At 37.4% G+C, this 19,016-nt stretch overlaps 1 protein-coding gene across 7 annotated transcripts in view; it reads right to left on the bottom strand.

Moving 5' to 3' along the window:
- atp2b4 (ATPase plasma membrane Ca2+ transporting 4) overlaps positions 1-18,783 on the bottom strand; it is a 104,598-nt gene extending 85,815 nt beyond the window's left edge. For 5 of the 7 annotated variants that reach the window (XM_046874730.1, XM_046874723.1, XM_046874727.1 and 2 more), the window contains exon 1: positions 16,390-17,144. The gene's annotated coding sequence lies outside the window, so the exon portion shown is untranslated. The other 2 variants (XM_046874725.1, XM_046874724.1) reach the window with 2 other exon arrangements.
- Positions 18,784-19,016: the final 233 nt, after the last annotated feature.

Here is a 19,016-nt window from a genome sequence, read left to right as displayed (position 1 = left end):
ATTTATTTTTTAATTTTTTTAATGGCTACACGACAATATCGGACACGATGACTAATCCCTCAACTCCACCTAGTCCATCTAATCAATCCCATCGCTTTATTAGTCACGTACAAAGGCACCTGCTGGCTTTCATCCCTCAGCCTGAGGAGGCAGATTGCATCTCCGCTCAGCGAAAGAGGCTGATTAAGCCGAGCTAATTCGAGGCATCGCTCAACACAAGAGTGGGACCACCTAATCATACTGCAGCAGTGCAGGATGGGAAAGGTGGATTCTTCCTGAAAGAACAAGGATCATTTACTGTCATCGTTTTTTCAGGGTCCTTTGATTGCCTCATGGTTGTCACTGAACTTTGTATTTCCTCTGTGAACTGCCTGGGTGAAATTGAGGCCATAAATGTCCTACCATCCTGTTTTAAAATAACAGTTCTCTCTCAAGCTGAGAGACAGCATTGAAGGTTTTTAGTATTTTAGAACGTCTTAAAAAAAAAAAAAAACACCAGAGCTGTTGAATTCTTGATTCTGATTGGTTAGAAGTTTCTCTTAGAGGATTCCCCACACAAACTCAATTTGAACAAGTGAGCAATTGTTGACCTTTTCTGAACAGATATCATTGTTTAGCATTTCAGAAAGTCTCCAGTGTCAGTACTTCATAACATACAACGCTAAAAGGTGTACATTTTCAAAAATGGGGATTCTTATTATATACATGTAATTTTTTTATTAAAATATGTGTTTGGGGTGAAGAGGGGAATGGGAATGCTTGGAACTCTGGTCAAAGAAATTGGTTCAGCCCATTAACTTGTGTGCTGATTGTGCTATAGCTGATCAATATGTGCATGTCCCACATGACTCTGTGGCCATCTCTGAGGGCCTTTTATAGTTAAACTCTGAGTAGATCTATATCGATTAAGACTTCAAACAATAACAATTGATCGGCAGCTGAACCATAGCACATTAAACTCAATCTGTTCTTTCAACCTAATCCTCAAGCTTTATATGCTATCATTCACTACAATTTTACTTGTCTGTAAAAAAGTGCACACTAAAATATACTGATAGTGAAAAACTTTGAATATAAGATCATAAAGTAAAATCTTTCGTCCTGGTTTGAGCTCTTGCTAAACATGTGAACACCACATTTGTTGTTAAAAAAGGATAAACATACACAAAGGCCAGAGAGACATCTGTGGGAGAAAAATTCAAGCAATTTTGAAGCTAGGGGGAAAAAGTCATAATCGAAGCTACCAAAGCAATTAAAATCCAGTGTAAATTATGGAGAAAGAAAGGATATGCTCATGATCCAAAACATTCAAACTCAACCGTCGAGCAAATGAAGGTGTCATATCTTGGGCTTGCACTGCTGCTTCTATAACGGGTTTACTAATCTTTATTAATTATCTAACTCTGCCACTGTACATAGAATCTGCCACTTTAGATTGTGCTCAATTTAATTTGGAGGAACTTCATACAGCAAGACAATGAGCCATAACAGTCTGTCTACCGAACAAAGGACTTTATTACACAAAATAAAATCAAGTCCATCACCAGACCTTGACCAAACTGTGCATGCATTCAACCTACTGAAGAGGATACTGAAGCAAGAAACTGCCCAAAGTAAACAACCACTCAAAGAAAATCATCACAAAAAATGTCATGTCATATGCAACCAACTACTGATTGCATTTACTTTTAAGTCCATCTGTTCCTATACCTTTACTCAACAAATAAATTGGGTGGTCTGCCAACAAAGGTAAATCTAAGAATAAATATATCTCATCATTTTAGAAGAACTGGCCTCGTTGTTCCAAACCCATAAAAGTAAAACTGTCTACAAAAACATAACATTGTATTAACATTTTAAATACAATAATGAACGCCACAACTGTTATTCAGCTGCGCTGGAGAAAGAGAAGACAACAATTCTTATGTATTAGGAACATAGACAATGCCACTGGTACACTTTGTGCTCATCCTGTTTATTTCTGAGATGCCTTTCCATCATCCTGTTTGAAATGACTGTCTCTATGGATGCACACAGTGAATCGATATTTCACACGGACTCATGGTCTCAGATGGCCATCGTCCCAAACTAACACAGCCACCTGCCATGGCTTTGGGATTTCTTATCTTTTCACAAACAAATTCTATCCCAGAATAAATCCGCATCAAAAGGCAAACAGGATCTATCTGTGCTCATGGCCAAGAAAAGACAGGTTTACTTTAATTTTGGAACTGTCTTAAACCTGTCTGAACTTGATACTTATTTAAATATGTTTTTAGCATTAACAATAATTATACATTCCAAATTATGTTAGCCATAAGGGTAAAGATTGTCTACAAATCAATAGCACCTGTGAATCTTTACCTTTCCAATAATTCTACAGGAAAGAACATGACACATAAGGTATTACGATTGGGTGGTAGAGAGTGCTGTTAAAGGGGACACTCCAAAATCTCCCATAGAAGTTGCATTGAAAATGTTTCCAACAGGACATAGATAATTGAAATTTTTTTTTTTTTTATTCCCAAAATGTCCTTGCACAAAAAAAGTGATCTCATTAAACTAAAATTGTGTTTATTTGACATGTTGGAATATTTTGTTTGTTTGATGATGCTAGTACTAAAATGCTACCAAAACCGGTTAAATGTCCGTAGGGATCTACTCCTGCTGCATTTGTAATTGTTGTTGCATAAGCTCTGTCAAATAGTCAAACTCTTTCATCGAGATTAGTTGCTCATACGTGTGCTAGCACATTCATTTCTTTGGTCTTTAGAATCAAAGAGAGGGGTTCTTGTTTGCTCTTTTTGTGCTCTTGTTTGTTCGAGAGCGAGCGGGAACGTGAAATAATGTCTTTTAAGGAAAGGCTATTAAGCTGGCATGTGAGACACAGTGTAAATATTTAGTTTTAGACCTTAACATTTTTCACAAAATCCAATATGTAAACATCAAGCTTTAAAAATTATCCAAAAATGCACCTGTAGACTCTATACAAGCCTTTCAAAAGGGGAAAAAAATCTGAGCATCTGTGTACTGGGAGTGGTCTACCTCCACTCCCACTATACTTACATTTTATGAATGGAGCTGTACAAATTTTACAAGAGACCAATCAGGGTAGAGGCTGACACACATACATACATACATACATACATACATACACACACACACACACACGTATATAAATTTACCTTCTCCAAACGACAAACTGTGAGTGTTATAGGTCTAACAAGCTGATATCTCTTTGTGAATTAGAATAGAATAGCATCTATTTGTCACATATACAGTACATAAAAGCACAGTGAAATTCGTTCTTTGCATATCCCAGCTTGATCAAAAGGGGTCAGAGCACAGGGTCGGCCATGATATGGCACCTCCTGGAGCATAGAGGGTTAAGGGCCTTGCTCAAGGGCCCAAAAGTGGCAACTTGGCTATACCAAGGCTTGAACCCCCGACCTTCCGATCAGTAACCCAGCACCTTAACCACTGAGCCACCACGCCCCCACAATCTAAAGCAATAAATAATTTATACAGTAAAACATCTTAAAGGGAAAAAGAATGGTCTATAGAATATAGCAGCCGTGAAATCTGCCAAACGTGAGGGTTAGGAGGTACATGCAGTACCTGAGGGAATGCAGCAAATCCATGTCAAAAGGTGTGTTTTCTTTGTTTCCAGAGGTCGAAACTTCCTTGTAGGTTTAGTGCATTTATTCCTCTAGAAGTAATGAAACCCCCAGTTGGCACTTGCATACCGTCCGATTTAAAGTGAACACTGCGAATGGATTCATTTGGAAAATGCAAATTGATCTAATTAATTCAATCTTCTTAAAAAGTATCAGTCTTTTTAATGATTAAATTATTAAAACTAGCTAAAATCTATATACTAAAAGTTTACACACATTTAAATTGCAATGCTAATAAATGAAGTAGGGGCATTTTGTTCATTGTAAAGGTTTGGATTTTCTACTGAAAATAAAATCTATTATAAAGTCTAATAAAAATGCTATCTTCTAAAAAAAAAAATAATAATTAATTAATAAACAAAAGCTTTTCAATTGCACATAGGGTATGTGAATATCGGCGCCAGTAAAAACGGAAGAGACTGGCACTCGTAGTGCAAATGTACCTCAAAATTATGATTTGAATTTATTAGAATAATGCTCTGAAAAGTGGTTTTTTTGTATTGTTGAATGAACTCACCGTTTTTTACACTTAATAATTCCTTATTCAAAAATATAGTTGCAGACTGAATAAACAACCAATAAATTGTAGTATAAATAAAAAAAAATGCTGTAATGTTACTGGTGTAAAACCAGAAGAGAACACCCTGTTTAATGGGACATCCGTTGCCGAGTCGTGCAGCCCTCAGCCTTCCCTGCCCATGTGTGGGAATGATGAGCTCTAAGCCCTCTCTAAACAAGTGCTCTCCATGGAGGATTGAAGAGCTCTCTGTGAAAGATTTCGTGCCTCCGACATTCCTTCTCTCTTTCTCAGATCTCATTCTCTAAACCACCCTTTCAAAGCAAAATGGCTCGACTCGGTGTGATGAGCAAAAGGCACTCTGCCTCTGGTTCTCCCGTTTAGGATCACCTTTGCACAGTGCCTTTTCATTTCTTCATCCTTTTCTCCTGTATGTAAGAAATTAGACCTGTCGAATGAACTTAAACATCCAACAGCTGGAGAAGGGCATGGATCATTACGCAACAGTAATTGCTGCGTGGGCATGAGGATTGGTGTGATGGCTCGAATAAAATTCTCATGCAGCTTTGGCTAGAATATGTTCGTTGTCTCTTCAAAACTCAGGCATGTCAGAAAATTATGGTTCTTTTTCTAAAACTGCACCGACAGTCAAACCACAGGTTTATATTAACGCACCCAGTTCAAATACATAATTGCAAGCTAACGGGCTTAAAAAGAAAACGAAAAATATGCATTGGTGCACAAATTCATAAGCATTCGCTGAAAACCACAAGAGCAACTAAATATGTAATCGTTTACTGCTGCTATTTGCTGATTTTAGATTTAGTGTTTGTTTTTTTAGTGATTGAAAATACCTACTTAATGAGTGAGGTGAAGCTCACGAGTCATGACAGAACAGATCCAGTGCGATTATCCCAAAGTTAGCAAACAAACAGTTTACACAATAGCACGTCATTAAACTACAACATTTTCACATGAGGATATACAGTTTTTGCTTACCGTGCTGAAGTTTCACCTTCATCTGTGACAAAAGTGTGTTTGCAGCCTGATCGATATCAGCATTCAAGGACAAATTTCATTATCTATTATTATTGATTTTATCGAATAGTTGTTGCAGCCCTGAATAATAATAATAATAATAATAATAATAATAATAATTAAATGTAACTATACACAAAAAAGGATATCCTGTGTCATTCTTTAACAAACAATAAAAAAAGCTTAATTTAATTGCTGTGGTATAAGAGGAACAAAACACATCCGGGTGTGAAATTACAGAAGAAAAACAGTCGCAGCACTTTACCTGGTTGTTAATTAATTTCTGATTACCAAAAGTGCGTTATGCTTTCAGATCACAGGTGTAAAATATCTTAGAAAAATTATTCTGACTGGAAGTAGCTGGTTAAGACTTTGGACTGAGTATTTCAGGCAATGTGCATGTTAAGTTGCATAAGTTGAGGTGTTTTTAATCATGTGACAGACACATGACCTATTCGACTAAACTCAAAGAAAATGGTGGATGACATTGTGGTACAGTAGCTGTGTGTCTACTATCCAGTTTGATAGTGCTGTTTAAGATCACATTGCACAAACTTTGTACACATTCATTCCCAACTGCATCATTTAAATGCAGCAGAAAGAAAACAAAACAAAAAAAATGAGGGAAATTGATGAGAAAGTCTAATCTGTGAATCAGAAAAGTCTGAAAGTATTATGATGGAAACTTTTTTGACCCGCTATGAGTGCCGTCTCTTAACATGTAGAGGTCCTTGTTTTGTTTGCAGCCTATTTTTATATAACTATTTTAATAACCTTTTATTTTTCACTTTATATTTGGTGATAGTTTCTCATTTCAGTTCATACTCAATTTTGTATAACTAATATTCCTTTTATTTTACAGTGCCGCTATCTGTGTCGCTACACTATTTAAATAAAAAAATCTGTACAGATAGTGTACAAAAACATTTATTACTATTCTTTTTTTCTTAAGTGTGTTTCTATTACCATCATCAGTCCTGGGTCACCGTGTAGACTGACTGCTGGGTTTGGTACTTCTCAGCTCTGAGTGGGTGATTTTCACCCCACCTCTATCCACCCTCTCAGTAGACTCCAATGTGCTATGCTCTGATTACATTCAAAGTGCGACTTGGAAGCGTGTCATCAAGGCTCAAGGGGATCCCACATATACACCCACAAAGTCTCTCTCTCAAAGTCTCTCACACACACACACACACACACACACACACACACACACACACACACACACACACACACACACACACTTACAAATACACTTCATTCTGAGATTTAAGATTTAAACTAACAAAGTTCCATTTCAGACCATATGATGAAATTAAATGTGAATTAAAAAAAACAAAACAAAAGCAAACCCAAAAAAAAACACAAGGCGCTCAGACACATTGGCAAAATCTATCCAGTGCTGATGCTAGTTTTAAGCAGCATTCTATATAATGGCTGTCTGACTTCCTTCCAGTCGTATTTAATTTTGATAAAAAAAAAAAAGTAGCAAAATCTTCTGTGTTATAGCTCTAGAAGTATGAAAAATAAAGGCTTTTGCGAATTTTTATAGAAATTTTTGAGCACAGAAATGCAGTGATTGGGTCAGGGCTACTAAAGCAAACTGCTGGCGATTAAACACTTAGTTCTGACTAACGGTTACATCCCTGACACAGCAGATGGAAATGGAGAAGAGCGGAGTCCTATTGTTCCGTGCGCACCTGATAACAGCACGAGTGTCAAAGCTCGCTGCGTCAGGAACATGTGAATAATAAAGCAGACTGACGAGTGCATCTGTGCGTCTGTCATGGGTAGGCCTCTGTCATCATCTCAGTGGGAAACGCACTCGAAAAATCCTCCAAACGACCCTTTCCACGAGTGACAACGCACCATGTGTTACAGAAGTCAACAATAAAACTTCAGGTTGGGCCTGGGATGACTTGACGAAATGTATCGCAATATTTAATCGAGCTAACAAACCGACCGCAAAATAGCAAAATGGACTCAAACCGTCAGAGTTTTTCATGCAATGATTTTTTTTCTTTAAACAAAGAAAAAACCTCATTAAAAAAAAGTCCAATGAACAGCATCCATTCAGTACCAGTTCATTTGAATCATTAAAAGAATAAAATAACTATTATAGTGATTATATCTGGACGACATGCATCACGAAATAATTTATCTTGATATTGAGATCATGCATCTACAAATATAACCTAATCCAAGTGTAGCTGTTGTCAGTTTGTTGCACTCTGGGCTCTGTGGCTCAATTAGCACAAGCTTACACATTATTATTAATATTATTATGAAAAAAAAACAAGAGAATGAGCTGAAAATCAGCTGCTCATTAATCATTACACAGCCATTCTTGACTTGGGAACAACTGTTGGCCACTTCAGAGGTGTTAATATTCTCACTAATGGCAAACTGGAGGGCACAAAAGGGCAGAGGTGATGAAACACATGCAACACACCTGCTAGTAAAGCAACATGAGCATGTGGGGGAGGGGATTTTTTTTTTTTGGGGGGGGGGATTGAGATTACATTTTGTTTCCAGGATCTCCCCAAAGAAAGATTTATTTTTTAGTTGTTGGGGGCAGACCTGCATATGCATGCAGCTATACAATTCAAATTTGCATTTCGTCTTATGTAACATGTATTATACTACAATGCATGGAACCAAATGTCCAAAGAATATTCAATACTTAATAGGGTGTATCCTCATAAGTGTGTCTGGTCGCATTGAGTGTGTGTGATGCAGTACCACAGAACTATGCAGAGCTCAAGCCTCCTAATTCCCCGATTTCATTTACTTTGGTCGGGAAGGGTGCAGAGGACAGCACTCTCGTTTAATTAGAGGGAACAAATGCTGGCCGAGCAAACACAGCTTAACATGTTCGACAATAGAATGCAGTGCTCGGCTTGAGTTCGCGCTAGGAATGAGAATGTCTTGATTACGCTTCACACACGCATCCCATCCATACCCGCCGGATTATGGATAGCGTATGACACTCACAAACACATATTCTGGAAGGAAGAGGCTGTTTTGATTTAACAAAAGCCACAGATCAAAGATGAATCTCTCAGGAAAAAACTATATTAAATATCGAAAGCATGATCAATATTGTGTAAATTACTTTTAATAAGAATGTGTCTATTAAGTACATAAAATATATGATATTATGATGTGTGATTTTGATGCCAGCTCATTAGTTAATGAGCAAAAGGGTCTTTCCTTTTTACTCATTTTCCTGTTACACTTAATATCATAGAGAAACCCCCCCATGTAGATGGCAGTCACAGGTTTGAAGTTTCAGAATGCATTGCAGCTATATAGCACACTTATGAGATTACAGACACAATGGTCTAGACAGCACTATTAGCATTAACCCTGAAGCTTTGCAACCTTTTTTGGGTGGTTTTCTATGTAATATATAAAACGGTTCGGCAAAGTAAAATGAGGCAAACATGAAAAGCTTTTAAAGTTAAAAAGGTCACCTGAGAATTTTGTTTAAAAAAAAAAAAACCTTTTGCATAATTGAAGATCACACTTTAATGAGAAATACTGATATGCCAGTAGTTCAGGGTGATTTTTCCCCCCACTCTTTTAATGACACGCTTCATTAATCACGTTCCGATCCCAGAAACTAATGATGTGAAATAATAGGAGCTATATCTGCAGATTGCTGGAAATCACCCCTTTTGAGTTGGCTCATATTTACGAAAATGTTGACGATGTATTTGCCGAACCGTGCTCCGCTTCAGAGTTCGCAATGTACACTGTAATATACCGTGATTGTTATATCGCCTGGTCTACATATCAAGGTCAACTACATATCAGGACATCAATATGTATGTGGGGAATCATGATTTCAAATATAATTCTTTTCTGTTATAAACAAACCGAATCCAAATTTAAACTAATCAAAACAAATCATAAACAGACTTGCCACATGTAAAAATAATCTCCTCAGAAAACTGAAAGAGAATACTGAAATCTAATATTGACAGTGGATGAGGATTTATCATGTCAGCCAAGTTTATATTGAATAAATACAATGACTTAACCGCAACATATTATATGTCTTGCATTTCTCCCCCTTTAACCGTACTGAAATTGAACCGAACTGTGAATTTTGTGTACCGTTACACCCCTACTGACTAGTGAGCTGTCATCAGCCCATTCAGAACAAGAAAGTCATAAGACCTCAGAATGGCCACATGATGTTAGAAATGAGTACATTGTATACTAGCAAGATTAGCCCCCAAGACTGCACACATTTTAAATGTTTCTTACTTATTTCGTAGCATGTTTTCATTTCCTCACCCTATTTTGCTTACTACACAGTGTTCTCTGTTTTGCTTAAATTTCTCATCAGGAAATCCAACTAACAGAATGCTAAATAAATAATATTAGAGCCATAAAACACGTAGCTAAAATGGATCATCAAACACTGGTAATGCTATAGTATTTTGTATTAAAGTACATATTATATAGTATTTAGTATATCATTATTATATAGTATTTAGTAAAGCTAATTATTTTGTATGCTCTCATTTGCTTTCTTGAAAGTACTCGCTCAAAATCCATGTAGGAATTCAACTGCAAGCATGCTATCTAATTAGCAGCAGTCTGGAGCTGTATCAACAAAGCTAACTTGGTTACCTCAAGTTAGAAAAAATTGATGATTAATATTTAATATTCTGAACAGTTTGTCACTATTCCAATGTGGAATTACAGCCATAGCAGTGTAGCTAGCTGGTGCACATTATAATGTTAGCTAGTTGGTTTTAAAGTGAACAAGTATAGGTTTTTGTGTCCACTATTTAAACTGGGGAAACAGAGCTTGTTTCGAACACTAAACTGGTTCATCGTTTTAACATTAGTTACTTGACAATTTAAAAAAATTTAACTGATACATTCAGTTATTAAAAAGCTTCCATGATATGTAGAATTAGCTTTTGGCTTGTTGTGCTAAACAAAAAAACCCATAAAAAAATATATTTGACATGAGATTTTGTAGCTAAATCCTAATCCTCCTATTCAGTAGGAGGCACATTACATACACTATTTAAAACAACTGATTTTTTTTCACAGAGATAAGTAAAGGTAAGTAAGCAACTGTTCTTCTTCTTCTTTCGGTTTCTCTTAATTAGGGGTCGCCTCAGGGGACAATCATAATGATGATGATGATGATGATGATTTGATGTGCACAGATATGTGCACAGACATGTGTTCACGTGTGAAGCACAGATCAGGAATTTACATAGTAGGACACATTACCTGCCAACAAGGTGTTACCATATTGCAAAAGCAGTGGTTATTCAAATAATTTCACCTCGTTTGAATTCTTTTAATTGTTCAAACTGCTTATGAATGCTGTGCTTTTCATTGTGGAATGATGTTTCTATGAGTATAATTTTGGATACTAGACTTTTACCTGGATAAATGTAAACATGAACTAACCAATATAGCGGTGTTTCAGCAACCACCTGATCATGGTCAGGGTTGTGGTAAATCTGGAGCCTATTCCAGGTAAAATTTTGGCAGGAATGCAAACTAGATGGAACCCCAGTACATGAACACCTAAGAAATCAACATGGACAAAAGAAAGACATGCTAATTGGTTTACCATTTGCTTATAACAAACCCCACCTTTGGCCATACTCCATGACTATACTCTGACTTTATTCTGTGTGTATTTCCGGACAACACCAAGTTTTCCAGAATAGTCTCTAGCTCCATCATGGCCCTAAACAGTATAAAGCAGTTACTGAAAATAAATAGATAAACAACAATGCAAGACCTGCATTAGGTTGTTTCACTTAATCAGAATCAACCACTTGGCTCGCTAAGAACAATAACTAGCAAGCTACCTGGCAATAGTTCTGCATAATATGGAAAAAAAGAATTCAATATTGGTAATGAATTATTACTTTAAATAAAAAAAGCTTAACACCTATTTTAAGTCACAGGAAGAAAAGTTGTAATGTAAACAGATTTACAATTGTAAAACAAGTACAAAAATTCATGTATAACAAAAAGAGACAGAAATTGTTTAGACGCTTTGTATATTTAAAAAATAAATAAATAAATAAATGAAATACATTTTGCATGTATACACAAGAACAATTTTCTTGCTGGTTATATACAAACTGATTGAGCAGAGTTGATTTCTTGAATTAACAATAATTGCTTCCCTAAACAGTTATTTTCTGGGCAGCATTGCACGAGTGTGCTGCAACAGCAAGTTTTTTTTCCCCCTAGTCAGAGGAAGTCAGATGAGCATGCCTGCACATGCAAAAAAATGCCACGAAAGTTCCCAATTATTGTGCTTTCAAAACAGAAAACGTCCCATTTTAGCAACACATGTCCTGTGATGTGCATGAGGGTTTGTGATGTAAAATTTCATCTTGTAATGGAAGATTTGAGTGGGTCATCACTTGCCTGGACCACAGAATTGCCTTACCCAAAAAAAAAAATAAATAAATAATAAAAATAAATTGTATTAAAAATAAAAAAATGAATCTCCTTCCTGTCTGGGTATTTTACATTAGTATTTGCTTTAATTTATTATTAATGAATAGCCATTATAAGCAAAAAAATTAAAATAATGCATTTTGATTAAAAAAAAATAATAAATAAATAAATAATAAATAAATAAGAGACTGGGTAAATGATGCTTTTGGACTGCATTCAGTTAGATTTATTCTTTGTGATCAGCTCCTGAAACAATTATTGTTCCATCATTACAATTAATACATGGCATAATCAAAACCACCAAAAATATACCCTGTAACTAGCAATAATGCAGTAACTAAAATTATGTACAATTTGATGACAGACCTGGCTGGGGTGGTGGAAAAAAAACAAAAAAAAACAAAAACAAATACAGGCTCTTGCACAAGAAAAGACTGTGAGTGTGTAATGATAAACAACGAGCCAGGAAAAGGGTTCCTGCAATTCGTTTTAGTATGGACCATACAGCTCATGCAATTTACTAAGCAGATTTGTTTCACAAGGTGAAGGGAATGTAACGTGATCCACGGCCTGGCTGCTCTGAGCCGGCTACTCACAAAGCAGACAGGCCTACTCATGCAAACCTGAACACACATTAATTAAACCTATTAGATGTTAAATCCACTGGTAGCTAACGAATAGTATGAGAAAGCATTTGTGATTTGAAAGAGAAACAGATCAGTTTATCCGTTGGCTACATGTTGAAATGTTATAATTACAGCAAGATGATACGTGTGACTGAAAACGTGCTGGTTTCCTTTATAAACCACACTTACTAAAAAGAAACAATTATTATTACTATATTTGTGATTTTTTTTTCCCCCTTGGTTCCAAAAATTTCCTCAAATATTTTATTTTTATTTATCAATATTATAAATTCTATACTGAAAATGTAACGTTCAACTTATTTCATGACATTCCCTGCTACCTTAAAGTCCCAGTAAAATGGCACTAGCACTGTGATATGATCATGTTTAGATATTTGTTTTTAAACAGTGCTTAACAGACTGTTACAAAAGCGAAAACCGTTTAGAATGCCCTTTACCACCTGCTGAATTGAACCAAACAGTCATTTGGTGAATCAGCTAAATGTGAGAAAGAAAAAAGGAAGGAAAAAATACCTCTACAGTTAAAAAAGGATTTTATACGGCTGCCTTCACCCAAGCCTGTCGAATTTAACAAGGATGATATCCTAGATGATGAAATGCTGTGTGCTTTGGAGTTATGCCATACATAACGAGCATGGCAAGGTCGACCAACAGCACAGATGGTGCTGAAGAGTCACAGGGTCATTTCCAGGAGGCAACAGTAGACTTTAGGGCTAAAAATTATTCCTTGAGTAACTCAAGTAATTAGAATACAAAAAAAAATATATATATAATTTAATCAAACACTGAGTATTGTGTTTCCACACAGACAATTATTACTGATGCACCACCTGCTAAACTCTGGTGTTCTTTTTGACGGGTAAACACAGAAGATGCTGCAGAATAAAAAAATGAAGATAGGGGGGGGAAACAACGAGGGTCAAGGAGAAGATTCATTTGGAAGTTCGTTTCCGTCACATAAAAAAAAAAGTTTGCCAAATTCCGACTTCATTTCTTCAATTCTGAGTTTTTATTTCTCACAATTCCGAGTTGTTGTTGGGTTTTTTTTGTCAATTTCGTGTTTTTCTTTCTCTTGCAATTTCAATTTTTTCTCTCGCAATTCCTACTTTTTTTCTCGCAATTCCCACTTTTTTGCCAATCCGACAGAGTCACCCCCTCTGTAAGGCCAGAAAACATAGAAAATTGAAAAAGGTTACAATCAATAGAATCGCATGGTATCAAACTAAGCCTCTGATCCCTGTTGAGAACTCTGTCTAACAATCAGCTCTGGATTAGACAGCATGTTTACCAATGAATGCACCAGAAATGTTGGATGTTTACGAGAAATAAACTTGAAAGTGCGAGAAGAAAAAAAAACTAGGAATTGAGAGGATAAAAATTCAGAATTAGGCAAACTTTTTTTAATGTGGCAGAAACAGGCTTCCAAAAGATTCAGGCTAAAGAAAACGATGGAAAGCTTCCCTAAATCTGGGATCATTTCAAACTAAAACACAAAGACAGTATCAGTACATAATGACTACTCTTTTAAAAACTTTTGGAAAAAAAATGAAATTACATTATGTAATATGGCAATTAAATGCACCCAATGGGTTTCATTTACAGAGATTTTCTTGTATGCAATTTCAGAAATAAAATGTAAATTATTCTAAAAAGGAAACAAATAATTTTAAAAGACCCATCTTATTTTCTCTTGTATATTTAGTATTGCTCTTTAATAAAGAAAATGTGCTTCTTATCCAATTACTTGATTAATTGTTAAAAATAAATAAAATAAAAGACATGAAACATATGCTTGTTATAGGCAAGTGTCCATGCCCTTTCTAGCCATGCAGTATACAACAAATAACTAAATCAATTAGAAGTTTAATATAGGTATGATTCAATGGCAAACAATTAAAATTGAAAACCATCTTTCCCTTCATTATCTATGCCGTTTCCCCTACACAGGTACCCTGGAGCCTATCATGGGACATCCTGCAAGGAGTGCCAACTCATTACACACACACACATTTGGACTAGAGTACCCAGGCAAAAATCCCTGAAGCTGCTCCTCAAACAGGGAGAACATGTAAAAGCCACGCACACTAGGCAAAGATGGGATTTGAACCCCCAACCCTGTAGGGCAAATGTGTGAAGCTCTAAACCACTAAAATGGACAAAACTCTAGACACAGGCAAAGCTCACAGTATGGGCAGAGTTTATACTACAACCTGGTATATAGTTATTTCACTAAAAACCTTAATCAAGGGCGACTCCCAGTACATAAATACTCCATACACATTAATCCACATACACAGAATACTTCATACACACACACACTTGAAATAAACACTCAAGTCTAAGAGAGGAATGAATCAGAGATTTTGAAAATGCCTCAAGAATTTTTTTTCTTCATTTTTTTATTCCACTCATCCTACACTTGGAACCCGAAGCCTATCATGGGACATCCTAGACAGGATGCCAACTCATTAAACTTGCACACACAAAACAGACAATTTGGAAAAGCCGGCAACACTATAAGATGGGTTTTTGGACTGGAGTACTGGCAAACAATCTCCAGGACCCCGAAACCTACAAAATCCCAGCCATAGACAGAGCTCACAGTAAGAATAGAGTTTATACTACCAACTGGAATTGGGTTATTTAACTAAGAACCTTCATCGTGGGCAATTTTCAACATATGAATATACCATATTATATATATATATATATATATATATATATATATATATATATATATATATATATATATATATATGCGCTTAATTAAATAGTCAATCACAAGTTTGATCGACACATTAATCAATAACAAAAATTCAAATGAGAATATCTTGAAACTATGCTTCCTTTTATTTTCTATGCCGTTTTTCCTACACAGGGGACCTGGAGCCTATCGTGGGGACATCGTCATCGAAGTGCCGACTCATTATACATACACACTACGGACAATGTGGGAAACGCTAGAAGATTTGTTTTTGGTCCTGGGGTACTGCAGAACACAGGGGAAAAACCCTGACGCTCAGGGAGAACCTCCCAACCCTGGAGGTACGAGGCAGATATGCAAACCACTAAGTCAGGGTAAATGTACAAAGCCCCAGTCATAGACAGAGCTCACTATATGGGTAGAGTTTATACCAGCAAGATCAGGTTATTTCACTAAGAACCTTCATCATGGGCCAATACATGAAGTGGACTGCGTCGCTATAAAGTAATGAAGATGGTGCACACAAGGTAGAGTCCTGTGAGGAGGCACTCTAAGGGGGGGGGGTGTTCAGTCTAGGTCTCTTCCAATTCGAAGAACAAACCGCAGGGTTTCCCCCCTTCAGCGCACTTGCGCCATGACGTCACATAGCTCGAGCGCCGCCGACTGCTCGCCCTGATTAATTAGGTGAGCCTTTTAGCCCTGAAGGGAGGAGAGAAAAAAAGAAAAGAAAAGAAAAGAAAAAAAAGGGGAGGAAAAATTCCCCTCAGATCGTCCCTGCGTGTTAAACCCCTGCCTTTTGTCTCGGAGTCGCTTGCTTTATTAAAAGCGACCGGCTGGCTGATCACAGTGATTTCGCGTGCACGCGCATTGTAGACGGGCTGCTCTCCGCCAAACGCTTCGGGTCGCGCGCGCCGTTCGCGATTCAACCGGGCGCTGCGGCGTTCGCGTGAACCAACGCGTTTATCCGAAATCGACAGAGCGAGGTTCTGCATGTGTGTGTGTGTGTGTGTGTGTGTGTGTTAGCGCGCGTGATCATTCAGACAAGGTCTGAGATGTTATGGAAGCTTCGTGGTTTGGCTACTTCCGCATCCAATCTTCTGGAGAAGACGAGAACCTACTGTTTAAAAAAAATCCCTAACAAATAGTTCACATAAGCTCAACACTCAGCAAAACACCAGATATGGTTGTTTGTTTTTGCATATGTTTAGAAAACAATATGGATCGTAATAATTAAAAACACAAATGCATGGAAACAGTGCACGAGATGCAACATGACACGCACGCGCACTGAAACTGCTCACACCTGTAGACACGGAAAAAAAACAAACACAAGGAAAATGTACTAACCTTTTCTCTGTGTATGTTTCGTTAGGGGAAAAACGCGGAATAAAGCACACACCCCTGGGATTGACCTTCCTCCTCCTCCTCCTCCTCTTCCACCACCTCTTCCTTTGCTTCTTCTCAGTGCATGAAAGTGACTCGGACTTTAGTAAAATCCCGTTCAAAATCGCAGTCTTTTCCTCGCCCTGGAGTCTGAACGAGATAGGAAACGTGCCCCGTCTGTATGCTCGGTGATAGAGCCAGTCCTTTTCCCTCTAAAAGCAGCCTTTGCGAGAAGTAAACGTGTTTCTCTTTTTTCTAGAGAAGCAAAGCAAAGAAAGAAACGAGTGTCTTAGTGTAACGTTACGACGCGCAGCACGCGCTTTCAATGCAGCACTGTGGCAGTCGGTCGGCGCGTGCGCTGCAAACTAAACTTCAGCCCACCGGTCAACAAGCTGGGCGTTTACACATACATACACACACACACACAGCTCGACCGACACTACTCACGATTTTAGGGGGGGGACACGCATGCACGAAAAAAAAAACTGAATCGTCTTACATTCGTGTTCACACACACACGCGCAAAGCGATCGAAAGCAATAGACGCTGTTCTACTTCTATTATAATTCAAGCAGAAAAAAAAGGAAATGTAAAGCAGGCTATCGCTCAGCACTGAACGCAACAGTTACGACTTCTCTCCTGGCAAAATAATTCGCTTTGCCTTGTGCTGTCCCTCGACTAAAGGTACAAAAAGTATGGAGGAGAAAAAAAAACCAGAAGCTCACCCTGCTTCTCTCTCTCTTTCGATTCAGCGTGTTCAATTGAAAACTGAGTGACTTGAGAGGGCTTGGATTCGAGAGAAAGAAAAGAGAAGAGAGGGAGGGACTAGCTTGGGAAATCGGGCCCTGCTTATTAACCACAACTGGTCCAGGATCAGAGATTTACACCATGTGAAAAGCTTCTGCACGCGCACTAATACTGATCTAGAGTCAGTTTTAAGGTGGTGGAGATTGGAGTTAGGAGAGAAAACAGGTCGAACCAAAAAAGGAGTTACAAAAACGCGACACAAATAAACTATTGATGCATTCATTAAAGTAGAATTACAGAGTCGTCTCTAGATTTTGATGACAGTAGGGGAAAAATAGCTAAATCGGATTCACATCCCTGTTTTTTGGTGTAGAAGTTGTTGAAATAACAAACGTTTTGATCAAATATCCCTTAATGAAAATGTACTGGTTTTTAGTGGGATGCCCTGTAATTGGAGTGCACTCTGGTAACTTTTTGAAGTAAACTCTAAAGATGCTTTTACAGTTACTGTTGCTCATTGGCATTACATTTATGAACCCTGGCACAATGCAATTTACAATTATCCCCTTAAGACCACTGGAGCCTTGCTCAAGGACCCAACAGTGGAAAATTGGTAGTGCTGGGATTTGAGCTCACAACATTCAGATTCAAAGGCTGAAACATTAACCACTGAGCCTTTAGGGTTCCCAGTTGGTTCCTGATCTTGGGTTACTCTCTGTGAATGGTCTCCTAGCATCTGCTAGTAGGTGAATTGATTGGAATTGCCCATCGACAATTGTATAAAAAAATTTCTTAAGAATGTAACAGAATAACAATCGATTATTCTGAATAAACAGATACAAATACAGGTAAGGATAATAGATATCAGAGGATCCAAGAAAAACACCTGTGTGTTGGAAAATTTTGTGATTGGTCATGACCTAATGCATGTAAAACCAAGACCATGTTCAGTAGCGTAAATGTACAGCTTCCCCTTAATAAGTATTAGTTATACCTGCCTGGGCGGTGGCTCAAATGAGTCCGCATTTTGTTTGAATTAATTGGTACTCAAATATTTAACTCGGCATGTCTGAAAATATACAGACAGCAACCGTATGTCTGTTTGATGATGGATACAAACAATTACAATAACCGTGTGAGCAGGATCGGGGATAAAACCGGTCAGAGACTAAGTATGAACTGGTGTGATGTAGCTGAGTTTGAGGAACTGTCAGAGCAAAATTCACAGGCTATGCTGACAATGCTGACATTTGACTTTACAATGGCATTTTTTAAGGTTGAATTGACTCAAGTGCCAAACATGATGTAAGCATTATTGTGAAACATGCGGGATAGTGACGAAAAATTCACATGAGCTGATCATGCAGGTATTTCGCCTCATCGTTTTCCTGTAGCTCTCATCATACTTGCCGTTGCACTTTTCAAAAGGAATTTAAACCCAAACAATTCTAACTCGACTCCAGTGTTGTCAGCAGGGATATCTCCACCGCCTTGTCCATTTTGTTACGAATGTGTATGAAAGAAAAATCCCCTTAAAATTTTACCTCGCACTGGAAGGAAGCAAATGAAAAAAGAAAATTTCATTTTACCTTGCTTTGTCCTTGACCCTGTTTGAAGACAATTCCAATATCTAGTCCGTTCATCTTCTGCATTCCATATACATTCTACAAATATTTAACTGCTTATTCTTGAGATATCTGGCAAATGAGTATCTCAAGCTACACTCACACATACTGTGGCTCACAGCAACAACGCAACCAGTGACCGTGCATATTTAGTGAGAGCTGGTGAAACATGAGCATGTTGCTTATGAGATGTGGGCGTGTCCATAGTTCAACTTTTTA

Source organism: Silurus meridionalis, chromosome 19 (genome assembly GCF_014805685.1).
Source record: "Silurus meridionalis isolate SWU-2019-XX chromosome 19, ASM1480568v1, whole genome shotgun sequence".
In the NCBI taxonomy this organism is placed as follows: Eukaryota; Metazoa; Chordata; class Actinopteri; order Siluriformes; family Siluridae; genus Silurus; species Silurus meridionalis.
The sequence above is the reverse complement of the archived record's forward strand: the minus strand, read 5'-3'. Positions and strand labels throughout refer to the sequence as shown.